The sequence below is a fragment of the Notothenia rossii genome, assembly GCF_949606895.1.
Source record: "Notothenia rossii genome assembly, chromosome: 8".
Lineage (NCBI taxonomy): Eukaryota > Metazoa > Chordata > Actinopteri > Perciformes > Nototheniidae > Notothenia > Notothenia rossii.
The window spans coordinates 55839540-55855668 of NC_136906.1; the positions used below are offsets into that span (position 1 = coordinate 55839540).

Here is a 16129-nt window from a genome sequence, read left to right on the forward strand (position 1 = left end):
TTTATTGTGTTAAGTGAGAAGTAAAGAAAAGCTGTGCTATGAAAGTTAGCTTTTGCTACCTTTAGATCCATAACAATGCAAGCTAAGTAGCCTAACAGTTAGCTACATAGCTAGCAGTGAGTGAGCGTTCAGACACCTGCGCACACACTCAAACGGACTCGTGTTCCTGACTCTACCAACAGGCTTTCATGATTCTGTTTAGATATGCAAGTATAAGCCATGATAGCTTATTTTATTAACACGCTAATTTGATATGAAAATCAATGGAGGCTGAGTTAACTTTGTAGGAAAATCTACCGTCCATGACTGCCCCTGAGCTGTGTTTTATTTGTTAACTTCATATTTTTCATTTCCTAAAACATTTTTGTTCCTCTCATATTAACAGTGTGGATCATTGAGACAGCGTGGTGTCCAGAGTCTTATCCCGTTTCCCCACTTCCTCTGAGGGGACAGCACGGAGGGGGGGCATGAAGAAAGACCTGCACCAGCTTCATCCACGCTGGCGTTACTGTTATCACTTGCTCAGTGTCACTTCATTTGAACAAATGTCTTTACATATACATTTAATATATGTTATTATTATCCACCTTTTTGTTTTATGTCCTTTTATTTAAAACATTCTTTGAGACTTCATCTTCTGGTTAAAATTTCAATAAATGTAATTTGTATAATCACTCTTTTGTCTTTATTCTACGTGAAAATGTTAGAGATTCCATTCAAACCTGTTGATTATTCAGATCTTCCTCGGGCAAGGAATAGTATGTCGAATTTTTAATGCTAAATGTATATCATTTTCTCACAGGATATAGAATGACACAACACAGTTTGTATCCATTGTGTATGAATGCTTCAGCTCTTCAGACCAACATAGTAAGATGTGAGCATGTTCCTAATTGTGTGTTGGTATGCAGCCTAGGTCTGCTCTGTTTAATAAAGAAAATCTGCCACTTTTATATTGTAGAATTTGTTAAATTAAAGCAGTCTTTAATTGTTTGTCCTAAACATAGCAATATATGCTTTTGAAATGTAACATTTCTTTGAAAAAATAATAGTATACAATTTATATTGTGTATCACCTTTAGCTTGAAAATACATTTTAATCTATAAAATAAATAGACAGACAAACACTTTATCAATCCCAAATTGGTAAATTATTTAACAGCAGCAGTGTGTTCAGGTATTACAATATTTAAAGTTGGAATAAAGTATAAACTACACAACACAAGTATAATGCACAGCAATCCATAAGATGAGTCCGATATGTTCATGAAAACTCCCCAGGAGACACCAACACTAACGTGGCCGAGTGGACTCCGGAGTTTGCTGCATGAGTTGCACTGTATGATCTGTGGTGTAGTTGGCTGTCACTCAAAAACTGAGTAGCCAATGAGGACACACCCCTGAAAATCCCGCCCACCTGGGATGTTTGTGTCAAAATCTCAAACAAGAAATGAGGGAGCGTAAACGAGAAAGCTGCAGCGAGAGCAAAAGTCTGATCATTGAGAAAGAAGAAACAAGAACTGCAAACAAAAACCTATTTTAAAACAAAGAAAAAATACTTATAGTTTACATGATTACACAAATCTTATTTTTATGATACAAAACTAATCCCATACGAACGCGCTACAACAGCCCAAAACAATTCCATTAGGAGAAACGTGCTGCACTTTTGAAAACGATGTGTATATATACAAATGCAAATGTACTGAAACACATGCACATGTGTTTCATTTCAATGTGAAACATCTTCACCAATTGACAACACATGAGCAGTGTTTAGTAAAAGTGTAGCATCCAAAAAACGCTGCAAATAAAAAAAGAAGAAACTCAAAACAGAACAGAAGCGGGTACATTTAAAAGTGATGCACACAGCTGGGGCCGGATCGTTGTTGACGTTTGGGAAATATAAAGTTGGTCAACTATAACTGTCACTGGAAACTTACCTAAAATGTATGTTTAATTGGTTTGTTTTGTCAATGTGATCGCTTGATCCTTTCCAATATATATTTGCAGATCTGCTGTAAGCTAGCGAGCTATCCTAGCTAACCTAGTCATCACAAATATTCTGAAAATAACTTGAATTTTAAATCAGAATAACTCTGCCAACAGTGACAGTTGGCAAACTTTATAATCCCTGAACGTCGACAGGCCTTCTCAGCTATCTGTATCACTTTTTATAGTCCCCATTTCCGTTGTGTTTTGAGCTTCTTATTTGCAGCTTTTTGTTTATGTAGCGCTTTTAGTTAACGCTGCCTATGTTTTGTCAATTTGGTGAAGATGTGTCTTCATTTTAATGTGGTTTGGCACATGTGTGTTTTTTTATCTCCATCGTTATTGAACTGCAGTGCGAGTTTCAAAATTGAGTTAACTATAGGGAATTCTCTTGGGACAGATAAGGCATTTATACCGATTGCATAACATGTTCTGCTTTTATGTTAGCTATCATTCTCTCCCCCAAAAAAAGGGGGAACAGTGCTTATAAAACACCTTCCATTATAAGGTGTTGTTTATTGACCATTCGCTGATTCATGGTAAAGGCATAATTGATTAAAGTGCTGATAGAAATAATTGTTATTATTTTATCAGGTTTCCATTGATGAAAATCAATACATTTAATAATGAATCCTAAAGCTTTAATGCTGTGATATGGCTGTTTGGAAACCAATTACACATTTCTATAGAAGATGATTTGCTTTTCTAATCCTTTTGGAGAATAGGTGAATGATGAAAGCTTCAGTCTTAGAACGCAGCATTTGTTCAACACTGTAACGGTTCGGACTGTGCTTGATAACAGAAATATGTTTATATTTAAAACATGTAAGATTATATGTTTGAACAGTTATGTTTTTGACTCTTGGTTTGTTTTACAGATTTTGTGAACAGAGACTAAAGACAAAGCTTAACAGTAAAGGTAAGAAAACAAGCGTACTGTCTAAATTCAGATAAAACTCTCCCATGTCTAATTTCTTGTCAAAATACTCTATTTTCATTTCGATTAACCCACATTTTAAGACAACAAGGAATTAAAATGGCTTTGATGCTTATTATGTCTTCAAAAAAATGTAAAGATCATCCATACCAAAGCTGGACGTGGTTTTTACGTGATGCGGTGGTCATGTTAAGCTGGACCTTCTCCGTCATCGAGCTAATCACTGCCTGGGGGCACCAGAGGAAGCATTTATGTACACTGGACAGCCAGTGGATAGCAGCGATATCAATGACAGACAGGCCTCGCAACGGCTGCTTGTTCTTCTGGGCTCCTTATCTCGGCCGCACCGGGGGCCCTGTCTATGTACACAATTCATCCATCACTATCAGACCCCACACAGGATCAGGGCCAGCATTCACACTTTTACGCGGAGCTAAAGCTAATGACAGCTCACAATGGGGAGGGAGATGAATTTGGTGTGATCAAAGAAGTGCTGTGGGTATTATTATCAAATACATTTTGATATTTCCTTAGCATGTCAAAGTCAAAACGTATTAGTTTTGTATAATGCCTTACCTTGGTGGATCATAACAAATGGTGAAGTCATTCATCTGTAGATGCTCCCGTTCAACCTGAGACCATATTATTTTATGAATGGAGTTTTTGAGCCATGACAAAGGTGAAAATGTGTGATTCAATAGAATACATAATGGAATGTTTTTAGCCTAGCCAATTGCAGGTAATGGGTTATGCTACTGAAGCAACACTTGATCCTTTGCAGCCCCTACTGGGCCTTTAAAGGCCCGGACACACCAAGCTGACACCAAAGAACGGACCCCCGACTTCAGACTTTAGCCGACGGCCAAGAAGCACGTACAAACTTTGCATGCGTGAGTGGCAATAACTCTCCTTACCAGCAGGCGGCGGTAGTGTGTATTCATCATTCAAAAGAGGCAACAACCGGAAGACAGACTGCGTGATAACCGAGAGAAGAAGAACAGACTGCGTGATATAAACAAACAACAAATAGCGTGTGCGTTCCATTTTCACTCTACAGCGAGAAGCTCATGGGGCTTTCCCAAACCTGTGTCGAGAGCTGGAGTTAATTGAAATCTCAGATTTGCCTTCTTAATAGTTTGTTTGGGTCCCTCACTTCCGTTTCGCTTCTCATGCACTGATTCGCTAGCTGAACAGCCAATCAGAATGATTTATTTTGCCGACAGCCTTTGGCCGACTGGGTTTTCGGCCGAAAAGGTGTCGGCACGGCTGAAAAGACACCACGGTGCGGGACACACCAATCTGAGTAGGGCGTGTCGACGCTCATTGTCGGCCTGACGCCCATCGACGGACAAAATCAGCTTAGTGTGTCCGGGCCTTAAGAGAAGGGTGGAGTCAGCATTCAATTAAAGAATATTATAGTCATGGCATGTCTGGCAGTAAATACAAATTGAACGGTCTTCACCAGTCAGATTTAAGAAATTAGGAATACTTGCATTTTTGTATTACAAGGTGCACAAATACAACAGTTAGTCGGGAAATCAATTCCACTATTTAATTTAAGATTGATGATCGGCGATGATATATGATGAAATCAGACGCAATAGGTGAACGATGTCCTGTTAGGCAGCAGGCTAACACCTAAACTGGGATTATCTTGGTTTGTCTGTGTTTTATATTTCAATGCAGCATCTACATTCACTATTTTGACTTTTAAGATAACAGATGTTTACTAGTATTGACGTCAACCTCATTAGCTTCATAATTTAGCTGTGGTGAAGTGTTTCCCACAGACGTATTCACTGACAGGACCCACTGTAAACGCTCTTCGTCCTCTCTTTGGGTGTCCTGAAGCTACAGATCTTTTCTTTTATCGTCTTTTTTTCTTAGTGAAAGCAAAGATAATCGTACCTTTGGATTTTTTGTTTTGTTTGATATGCAATACACGAGACAGCAGCTTTCAAGCATGATGAAGCTATTATTTTCCACCTGCTGCATACTCTTTGTTTTGGGGGGGGGCAACATTTTCTTAGGCAGTGACGTAGCTCTGCTCTCATCCATGCCAGATAAGCTGCTGACAGTCATTTATTTCCCTACAGGCTTACGTTTGGTAGAGATAACAATCAATTGCTTCCAAGCCACACAAGCTGCATGGCTTAAGATTCAGAGGGTCAGTTCCAAACTTTAATCTTGACAAAAATACCATAACAATAATTGAAAGAATTACCATGACATGCTATCCATACATTCATAGTACGCAGAGGATGAATCCTATTGACGTTGGTGATCGACTCTTGGGCCAACTGTGAGTCTACTTTATCTACTCCATGGATTTAAAAATCTTTGACTGGCGTTGCTGGCTCTGAGCCAATGTATCCTAATGACTTTGATTATCCCCCTGACTTGTTTTCTAATTTCATCTCCATTCCCAAACATCACCATTTTAACTGAACACTCGATATGTTTGTACTCACAGAGAGACCCCTGGGACCTTAGAACAGGTCTTGTTTTCCATCCTCAATATCTACCGCATTACTCATATTAACCTCCCATCTGCAGACCTAGGCTGACTTCACACTCCATACATTCATACCCAGCTCTCTCTATGTTCTTACTGTCATTCAAAATAAGAATACAATCTCATTGAAAACAAAAAAAGCCTTGTTGTTCTCCACGGGTGCTTCTTTTAGAAACTTTCAGGGAAAAACATCTGATTCGATTAGGATATTGTTTCCCTGACCTTGGCTGCAGGTTGGCGTCGAGGTTGTGAGTTTTATGGACACCTTAGACGTAGAAATTCCGGCTCAACCTCACTGTGGATAATGCGTATTTTTTAGAGCCCCATTAGTTGGCTCAATGAAGATAAAAGCGGTGGCGTAGGCATCGCCTCCTACGTCAGCACGGGTCACGGGTTGTCCGGGGTTTGTGCGTGACAGAACGAGGGAATCCACCCCTCTCTCTTACCCTCCTCTATGGTGATGTGAATGGTGATACACAGGGGAAGGGAGGGGGGGGGAACTGGAGGGTTGAGCCAGGAGGGAAGGGGTGTGCCATTATAAGAAGCCTCAGAGGAGGCATGCGATCAGTTGTTGAAACCCTTAGCCTGAGGATACGAGCTGAGCCACTCAAACTCTCCTGTTGAAGCACAGAAGGAGGACTGAGAGATCTTTACGTCACAGAAACAGGTAAGGAAGTGCTAAACGGTGACTTTTTTTTTTATATGATTGTGAGCTTATCTGTGTGTGACTTCAAAAAGAGTTAATTAGGTAAGGACGTGTTGTGTCTTCAATGCAGTAAGCGTGGCTAATAGATCCTTTGGGGATTTTGTTTTTAAAGGATAACCACTGTTAGGTTTCTCTCCCGTTTTCGCTTCTTCTTTCCGGCTTTGTAATCTTGGATTTTGACCTCGGAGGTGACGCTGTAAATAACCCTACTCACCTGCAGTAATTATTTTTTTTCCATTACTCTGATTGTCTCCCTGCGGCTCTGAAGGCACCACAGTCACAGTCAGCAGTACCCACAACGCACCTGATAATTACTCAATTAACAAGAGAGAAAGTCTCGGATCATGCTGAGAACGCAGTTAAAGGTGTACCTGATTTTAGTCTAATAGAATACAGTATAAATATATGAAATCTACCAACAATCTTAACAAATTATAAAATGTAGTTTAATGACACTGAAAAAGCTAATCAAAAGTTGGATTTTGAAATCGATCCTCAAATTCTCACTAATATTTCAGCTTAATTCATCAAAATAGCGCTAGTGAATGCCACTTCAAACGCATCTTAATTTTCCCTTTAATGGATTTTGGAGTATTGTCAGATTAAATACATCACACAAACGCTTCAAAGAAGATTGAAAAGCCATTTTATAGGTTTACAGGTGTCAACCTCAAACAAGTGGGGGAAAAAAGTAGTGAACGCTGTTAATATGCTAAGCATGGTAATAATGATTTTAATGATCATGGAAATTAATGTGCATAATCTTTTTTTCCATTATCAGTAAAGACTATACTGGCACAGATGGGGGGGGCTGTTGAGTGGTTAATGTGCCATTTACAGATAGATGACTTCACACAGGGGAAATGTCGGATGAAACATGTTTACAGGAAGCAGTCAAATACAGTATTTTATAAATATAATACACTAATTATAATAATGGATTTTACTACAGGAAGTGGCATGATTGGCTGATTTAATTTCTTTGTTTTTTAAATGTTAGAAACCCAACAGAAATCTAAATATTTGTGTCCCACAACAGGCCGCTTGATATGTGCATTTCCCAAAAATATTATATATTTTATATTTCTTGATAATCTAAAATCAGTTTCACTTAATCCAATCATACATCACATTTTTGGCAGATTTCCTTTGCAATTTATTTATTTCGTCTTGTGCCAGTACATTATGACATGAGCATCTCTCTCTTATCAGTTAATAGGAATTCAGTTAATAAGATTACCGCTGCCTGTGCTGAGATTAAACTAAAAACAGAGTACAGGATTTGTTGCCCTGTGTCAATATTCATTAAGGCCGCTTGCAAATCCTCTTCGTGATAACATGATGAATCACAGCCAAGTGACCAGATATTCCACACAAGTGTCTTTGCACTTGTATCCAGCTTCACCTTGATAAAAGTGGCGAGCATGTCCAGCTTTCCAAGATTGCTTTCCCCCTACCGGGTGCATGTCCAATGGATTAGTGCAGGTGTCAACGCAGCTTAACAGTGACCAGATCAATGATGATGACACCATGTCAGCTGCCTCACACTCTGCAGAATTTCAGCTATTCACTTCTGGTGGGAAGCAACACTGCAGGAGTCCGTTATAAAGGGCGCAATGTCCCCTTTGTGTTAAAACCTTAAAAGTCAAGAGCTGATTTTTGATAATATGACATTTCTTTCCGGTTTTCAGAATGCATTCTAGAGGGGTTCGCTTGATTTTAGTATTAAAACGTCCTCTTGTGTCAGTGCATGCAACTCTTTTTCCTGGTCTCATATCGAAATACTTCCAGCATCCACCATTTTTCTTTTAACCCACATACCCCATCACATCTAATCCTGCATCAGCTTCTGTGACAGTTTATCAGCATCGAAGGCGATGTGTCTCTAACTCAGTGTGCTATCATGCAAGTTGCACAGGGAGAAGATTATTTTGCAGCTATTAAGACAGCTTCATGGGGCTTATACAGGAGATAATTGTTGGTATGCGTCCCTCTATGAGGGCAGATCAGATGCTGGGAATGATCTACCCTCAGGTGCTAAAACGTTCCCAATTAAAAGAAACCCTGCGAGTACAAATGATGGAAACAATAGTAATCATATGCTCAATTGATCTGATATGATGGGAATTTGGATATAAAGCGCATCATATCTCCACTTTGTATCGGTGCAAATGTGAGATGCGGGATGTGGGGAGGAATTAAATGCGTTTTATGATATTTCCACTCAATTTGTGCGCTCTGCAGTCTACATGAGATAGGATGTCCTAAAGTATAGCAAGATAAAGGCACATAGTTATCAAAACGTGTGATTTTTCCACCAGATATGATAACAGTAAGACAAAGAGAATTTGTAAGATAAAATGACTAATTTACACAATCTTATTTTTAAGCTTCAATTTAGCTGCAAATCATCATGAACTCAGTGCCCTCTACTCATGACTTCTTTTCCCTTATGCTGCTCATAATCTTTTTACTGCTGCTTCTAGGTGACAATAACTAGATTAACAGATAGATAACAGGTTCAATCATAAAACCTGGTGCAGCCGTGGCAGACGCCTCCAAATTGGATTAAACGCATTCTCTCAGATGAGTCATTTCAGGATCCTCAGGTCCTGAGTGGAAGGGCACAACTCACCTTCTCCTACTCCTCTAAAGTCTGTGAGTCACACGCTGTTTATCTGTGGCTGCGCAGGAGGCTGTGTGTGTGAGAGATCGTCCTCCTCAAACTGAAGGTTTTTTTTCGAAAAGAGTAACGTGTTATCAGTGTTTCGACAGGACAACAGGGGTCATGCTTGTTGTGGATTTCTGTGGTGATGCATGGTTCCTGTGGTTTTTCTGCTGGGTTATTTTTTAGCTTTGAGCTTAGGGAGGAATTGAGGGAGTGTAAGGAACACTTCTGCAGGCCAAAGGTGTGGCTTCAGGAGTGTGTGTGTGTGTGTGTGTGTGTGTGTGTGTGTGTGTGTGTGTGTGTGTGTGTGTGTGTGTGTGTGTGTGTGTGTGTGTGTGTGTGTGTGTGTGTGTGTGTGTGTGTGTGTGTGTGTGTGTGTGTGTGTGTGTGTGTGTGTGAAGGTGGAGGAGTGGGGTGATTAAAATACATTTAAAGTGCAATCAGCATCAGAAATATTTTTACCCTGGGGGAAATTGGTTTGCGTGATTAAAAGAATTGAATAAAACTACGTATATAAACACAAGAAAGTCAAGTAGAATGTCCAATAAATACAATAAAATACAAAATATTTGTTTAAACACAAGAAGCTAACATAAGAATGTGCAAAAACAGTATTTAAAAAAGAATAGAAAAAAAACGATATAAATATAAGAAGTTAAATGAAAGTTCCAACGAAAGATAAAATAAAATACATTATGAATATTTAAATGAGCATGATAAACGAATTTAAGAATGTGCAATACATATATAAAACTATTTACCTAAGGAATTCAGGTACAAATGTGCTCCTTGTACTACGACCTATTGCTGTATTAGCATTAATAAGATATTCATTCAGATTCTTTTTTGTTTCCTTTGCAATTATACAGTTTTGTCTTTTTACAGCAATATTGAGTGTAGTTGAAAACTGAAGTAGTTTTCCGGTTTTCCTACAGGCCTCATTTATAAAGGGATATATGCTCAAAAAATGGCATACGCCAGTTTCTACGCAATGTTTGCGATTTATAAAATACTAACTTGACGGGAAAATGTGCAGTCCACCACGAAAACTCTAACCCATGCGTACGCACTAAGCACAAAAACGGGAGAGACGAGAAACTGCGACACCGTTGGCAGAAGGAAGAATGGAGAGAAATATGTGGAAATAATACCATAAATAAAATGTTACCTCTCAATTATCATATATGAAGAATTCATTTTCAAACATTGATTAAAGCCAATCTTAAAATGATTAAGCAAACGCCTGTTTGAGACTCCTCAGTGCACAAAAAAACATAACTTGGAGAAATAAATAAATACGGATATGTTATTTAAAACCAACTCAAATATGTTGTGTTAATGTTATGAAATGTTTTCTCATAAATGATGCGGTAAGCAGGAGGACAGAATTAGGTCTAAACTGACGCCGTTTTGCATTTCTATAGGTTGTAGATACGAGCATGGTTTTATATACTATCATGTTTAATCGTGTTTTATGCCGCTTGCCAAGACTTGATAAGTCGCTCGTAAAACACAGGAGGTATGGAAACTAAGAACACCATATGTACAGCTAAGATAAGGGGGGGGGGGGGGGGGTTGAGATGCACAGGCTGCAGCGGAGACGCTGCGCACAGCTGATCGACAGCTGGGACACAAACCACCAAATACAAAAACATAATTCAGATCTAGTCGTCATGACTCCACTCCGGAGGGATTCCCCGATCATTTCTTACAGTTTCTCATCAAGGGGGGGGTCTCCTGTCCCCGGTACAAACACACTGCCTGAGGAAGGCTATGTGTATTTTTTTTGTCATTAACCTTTTTCGGACCACTTATTTATTTATTTTGGTGACGATCCGACCTCCATGCTGCTACTCTGGTTCAAACTGCATCAGCCAAACAATATGATTTATCTCGACCTCCCCAAAATAACCAAAATCTGACACGGTGTGAGATGTCTTTTTTAGCTGTTCTGTCGTCATTTCCTGCTATCTTCTTCATAAAGTCAGTCAAAATGAATGAATGAATGGGCGTTTATTTGACTATTTATAGGCAAATATGGGCGTTACGTGAAGCCCGCAAAAGCTGCACCGCATTTCGAGTCGGTTGTGATTTATAAAGGGAAACCGGCGTAGGAAGTGCCATACGCACTTTCCTCGCCGGTACGCAATGTTTGGTGAATCGGAAAATGTCGGAACATTTCTCTACCTATTTTTTGGATTTCTACTACGTAAGCAACCTTCCCACGTGAATCCTACGCACGGCTTTATAAATGAGGCCCCTGAAAAACCTTCACTAATAAGATGAGATAGCCTAAATAACGACTGAGAGGCAAAGCCAAGGGCAGGAAAACATTGGAAAGCACTCAAAGAACATTGCACTAAGTGCACAGTAACTGAAGGTGACTCAGATAAGTGTTCCAAAATTGTTATCACCTCGAAGATGTTCCGAGAAGTTTTTATTTGAGAATCGTCACAATACTATAAAGGTGAGGGGAACATGTTCTCCTTGTACCGACTATAAATTACCCCCTCTGTCATTTATATCCCAGCGTGTAAACTGTTCATTTTGGGAGGCAGTGTAACCAAAAACTAATCTGAAAATAATTCAATTAGGGTGGGCCTTTTAAATGAGTTTATAGAGTGCAGTGTAATTGCAGGCAATCAGTGACCTAAGAGCGATACAGTTTCTCATGTCAAGAGGCTTGCCTGATGACTCACCACATATTGAGAACTCAGGAGCCTGGTTTAAAGGAAATAACTCATTTAAGATTAACCTAACCCTTTGTAATTTTGATCTGACCAATAAATGCATTAAAATGGGGAGTAGAATATTCTATATATATTTTTTCGAATCCATTGAAACGCTTAACAATTGGGGGTCACAGGGCACCTTAATGAAAGGTACCTCCCTTCTTAACTCTTGGGGTTTAAGCCGTAATTGTCAGAAAAGTTACCCATCGTTGAATTTAAAAAACAAAACAAATGGTGGGTTCCCTGCTGAAATCTGAATTAAACTAAATGTTTCCGTGCACGGGTGCCCCTGTGTGTAGCTTGTGCCCCTTTTTGTTGGCACTTTACCCTCAGAAATCCTCAGTCTGCCACTACGCAAAACCTACATTCAGGATTTTGTTCATCAAAAACACAAGCCAACTTTTCTTATTGACTCTTATTGGTATCTTCCCATGCATACAGTATAGTCTTTTTATTTGGTCAGGCTCAGAGACATTCACGTCAGAGATGACTGAACCCCAATAAAATGCAGGTGAAGGTAATTTTGTGTGTGGCGCTTAACGTCCTACCAACTGGGTTCTGTACATCTTTTCAAGTTCCTCATGAGTCTTATATTAGGTTTTTCTATCTCTTTTTTATTTAGTTCCTTTAAAAAATAACAATTTGTACAATATGTGTAAGGGTCTTAGGGTTCCTCATTCAAAATCCCCCAATTTTTGCCAATGCAGTTTTAATAGATTAAATATGATAGTTAAATGTTTGCCATGGGTCCTAGTTTGAACACTCTATAGTGTAGTATCTGTAGTGGGGGAGCGAGCTGAAGCAGTCACAGAGATTTCATCATGGGCTCTGTCTTTTTTCCTTTTATACAAACAATGCAAATAGGACTTTCCTAAATAATAATCATCATTTTTTTTCTTCAGGTGACATTAATTACAACAATGATAATGTTTGATAAGAAGGTAAGTTAAAAGTCCCTATGATGGCCGTTTTGATGGCAGTAGTTTATTCTTAGGAATCCAGTAAGTAGTCTATTACAGTATAATGTTATTTTAAAACCCTCCCACCGATTTATTACTTTCATCAATCATAACTTTTTAGTTTTACATTCGATTTCATTAAGGCTTTATGATATCCTTCACAGTAGACATTTGAACATATACAATTGCTGATCACCACTTTCATTGAATTTTGGATGATTTGGTCAACTTTGTAACAACCATGGTGTTCCCGTCATAAAGAAAAGGAATTAGTAACCATCCGGATCAGATAAAACACACACACAAACACCCCCCCCACACACACACACACACACACACACACACACACACACACACACACACACACACACACACACACACACACACACACACACACACACACACACACACACACACACACACACACACACACACACACACACACACACACACACACACACACACACACACACACACACACACTCTAGGTCAGTGGTTCTCAACTGGTGGGTCGCGACTCAAAAGTGGGTTGCGGACCCGTTTCGATTGGGCCGCGGATGTGTGAGTGAAGAAAAGAAAAAAAGGCCCGATGTTCTAACGCTGTGCATACGTTTTTGAAAACTTCTGTCACGTAGTGATCATCTTCTCAATAATACATCTTTGCTGATGTTCTTATGGCCAATCAGAATCAAGATTGTTGCCGGAAGTCCCCACGGAGAATAACTTTGCGGGAGAACTATTCTTTATACATCCATGGGCAGGGGCGGAATGGCCATTGGGAATACCTGGAGTTTTCTCGGTGGGCCGGTGCTGTGCGTGGGCCGGAGGGCAAAACAAAAATTTTAAATTAAAAACCATATATATATAAAAAAAAGAATGTTTTGCCTAAATCCTACAGGCCCACATTTGTAAGTGTTCCGGACACTCCCTGGAGAAACAGGGTTCAGGAGGAGTGGCTGTACCCGTAGGATAGAAAAGGGGGAAGTGACGTCTGACTCAGAGGTCGCGCGGCTGTGGAGAAGACCGTGTTACCCACATTCTGTTTCTGAGTTTAGGCTAGTTAGCTAGCAGGTTTATTGTTTTGGGTGCAGTCACTTTTGCCTCCACTTGCTGTTCAAATAAATGTTGAAAGAAAAAGTAAATCTGTTTACAGTTCTGTTTCATATGGGTGTTGAGAGATGTATGCATAGATTTAGTCCCTAATTTTGCTCTCAAAGTGCACCAGATTGAGGCATTTAACTTCAACATTTAAAAAAAAATCTTCACGGGGAAGCATGCCCCCGGACCCCCCTAGAGGAGGTGAGGTCCACCACCTGCCCACACCCCCTGTTAAATTGTCTCACCCACATTGAGGATGCTTCCTACGCCCATGTTTTATTCCATGCGTCAAGTCAGGCAAATTGGGGCAAAATGTTATTACACCAATGATCTGTTAACATTAAAATCAATAAATAGCCGCGTTCACACCGGAGTACTTTTCCCACTTTAGTTCCGACCGACATAGTTCCTAAATGTCGCAAGTTCATGAGAACCTTTTTACCCCCTTTTACGTCCCTGCTAGAGAGCAGGGACTCTCATGCGGCTCTCTTGTGAGAAAAGAGCTATATTTATGATTGGCTGGGCGGATTGCAAACCATGCCCCGTAAAACTCAAAAAAAGTGTTGTGAAGCCACCATTTTATTAGCATTATTAGCATTAGCATTAGCGCAATGCAGAAATGCAGAGAGACTAACTTATGGCAACACAAAATAAAACATGGGAGCGGTGGAGATGAGGAGGTGTCGGCGTTCTGGCGATTTACTCGGAAGGCTTCAGTAGAAGCTGCTGGGAGTCCCAGCAGCTTCTACTGAAGCCAGTCCCCAACAACCGGGGACTTCCGGCCGGGGATTTTGGGCGGCAGTATACGCCGTGAAGTTGTTTGCGGCCTGCCAGTAAACCCAAAGCAGAAGAAGAAGAAGTGACGTCAGCGGCTTCATTTGCATAATCCACCCCCAGGGACTTATTCCGGTGTGAACGCGATCTGTACTTAGTTCATCAGAACTAAAGAGTTCTGATGAACTAAGTTCTCATGAACCTTTGTGGGAAAAGTACTGCGGTGTGAATGCGCCTTATATATGCTCTAACTATTTTGCTCTAGGCAACTCAAGGGCTGTGATTACTATATGAATAATGGTCCAAAATAACATTAAATGCATAGGGGTTTTTGTTAAGTAACATACTTTCATCGCCGGCCGGCCGATACATGCTGCGCATTAAGTGGGCCTGTCTGTCAACTAATCCCCGGGCCACTTTTTCCCCCCAGTCCGCCCCTGTCCATGGGTACAACTTCAGATAAAAATGAACACATTATGAAATATGACCCCCGGTTTGATGATTGACGGGTCACAGAACAATGGAAGCTATCTACCCTACCCACAATTTAAAGTAGCCTAGTTCACACAGACTCTCTGCTATTTGCTCTTCTCTCTGTGTGGAGCAGCAAGCTGTCAGAACAAAGTGAAAAACAAACAATGGCATAACATATTATTAATATGTCGGGTAGTAATAGATTTATTTATTTTCTTCTCAGAGTGTACCAAAATGCGTAGTTGATATGTTAGTATTTATATTGTTTAATAGATTTGAGTGGTTCAAAATGTCGGGTCGCGATTTGGCACACCTGGCACTCACAAACACACACACACACAGAACAATTTGACACATTTCCCACTCTTATGTGCCCCTCCCCCCACATGGATCACACCTGGCACACGCAATACATGTTCAGTGTCTATTCTTTGTATATTTACTGCAGTTTTTCATGTATACCATTAGCCTGATACAATATGTACAGTTTGAAAGGGTGTTAAATTAAATTTGGTGATGATTAATGTTTTTTGTGTTAATGTAATAGCAGTTAAAACAGGACCGGTCAAATTTGACCGCGAACACCAAAGTAAGTGGGGGGGGGGGGGGGGGGGGAACGAAGACAATAAGAGGGTTAAATATATTGTTAGAATTAGGGTTAAAAAGTCAACAGTAATGCGTGTCGCTAAAAAAAAAATCTGTATCAATCTAGATAATTGACTTTCACCAAAACTACTTCATATCAAAGAAATAGTCCCTATGAAAACATGTGTTTTGAGCAGCCCTGTTTCCTAGATCATGTTTACATAAATGTGTTTGTAGGATGAGGAAATTAGCATAATTATTCAAACAAACAAAGGGCTTTATTTGTGTGCTGTGCAATTTATGGTGAAGTGTTCATGTGAGTAGTGGGTGTGAAAGGACCTGAAAATTGACAGGGTTTATGTCTGTTGTTAGATTTAAGCAGCAAAAGTATTTTTGGTTGAAACTTTGGTTCATTGTAGAAACTAGATTTGAAAATGATCCAACTGAAAAAACCCAACCCAGAAATCACAGAAATTGTTTTTAAAACATTGAAAAGCAAACCCAAAACTTTCTTCAACACTGCTGTTATTTTTAGTTATTTGCATAAATTAATTCCTTAAAGAATGGACATCAAGTGAGAATTAATTGGGAAATTATGCATTTTTTATCATTATCATGGAGCCTTTTTTGCCTGTCCCCTTTCTCCATTTGCACACTGAACTGCACTTAATTAGCCCATTATCTCAGAT

At 39.6% G+C, this 16129-nt stretch overlaps 1 protein-coding gene across 2 annotated transcripts in view; it reads left to right on the forward strand.

The window, feature by feature from the left end:
* Positions 1–2315: 2315 nt before the first annotated feature.
* pnocb (prepronociceptin b) overlaps positions 2316–16129 on the forward strand; it is a 30786-nt gene continuing 16972 nt past the window's right edge. Inside the window, exon 1 of one of the 2 annotated variants that reach the window (XM_079644061.1) lies at positions 2316–2911. The gene's annotated coding sequence lies outside the window, so the exon portion shown is untranslated. Of the gene's footprint in view, positions 2912–5979; positions 6112–16129 lie in introns of those variants that run through there. The other variant, XM_079644059.1, reaches the window with a different exon arrangement.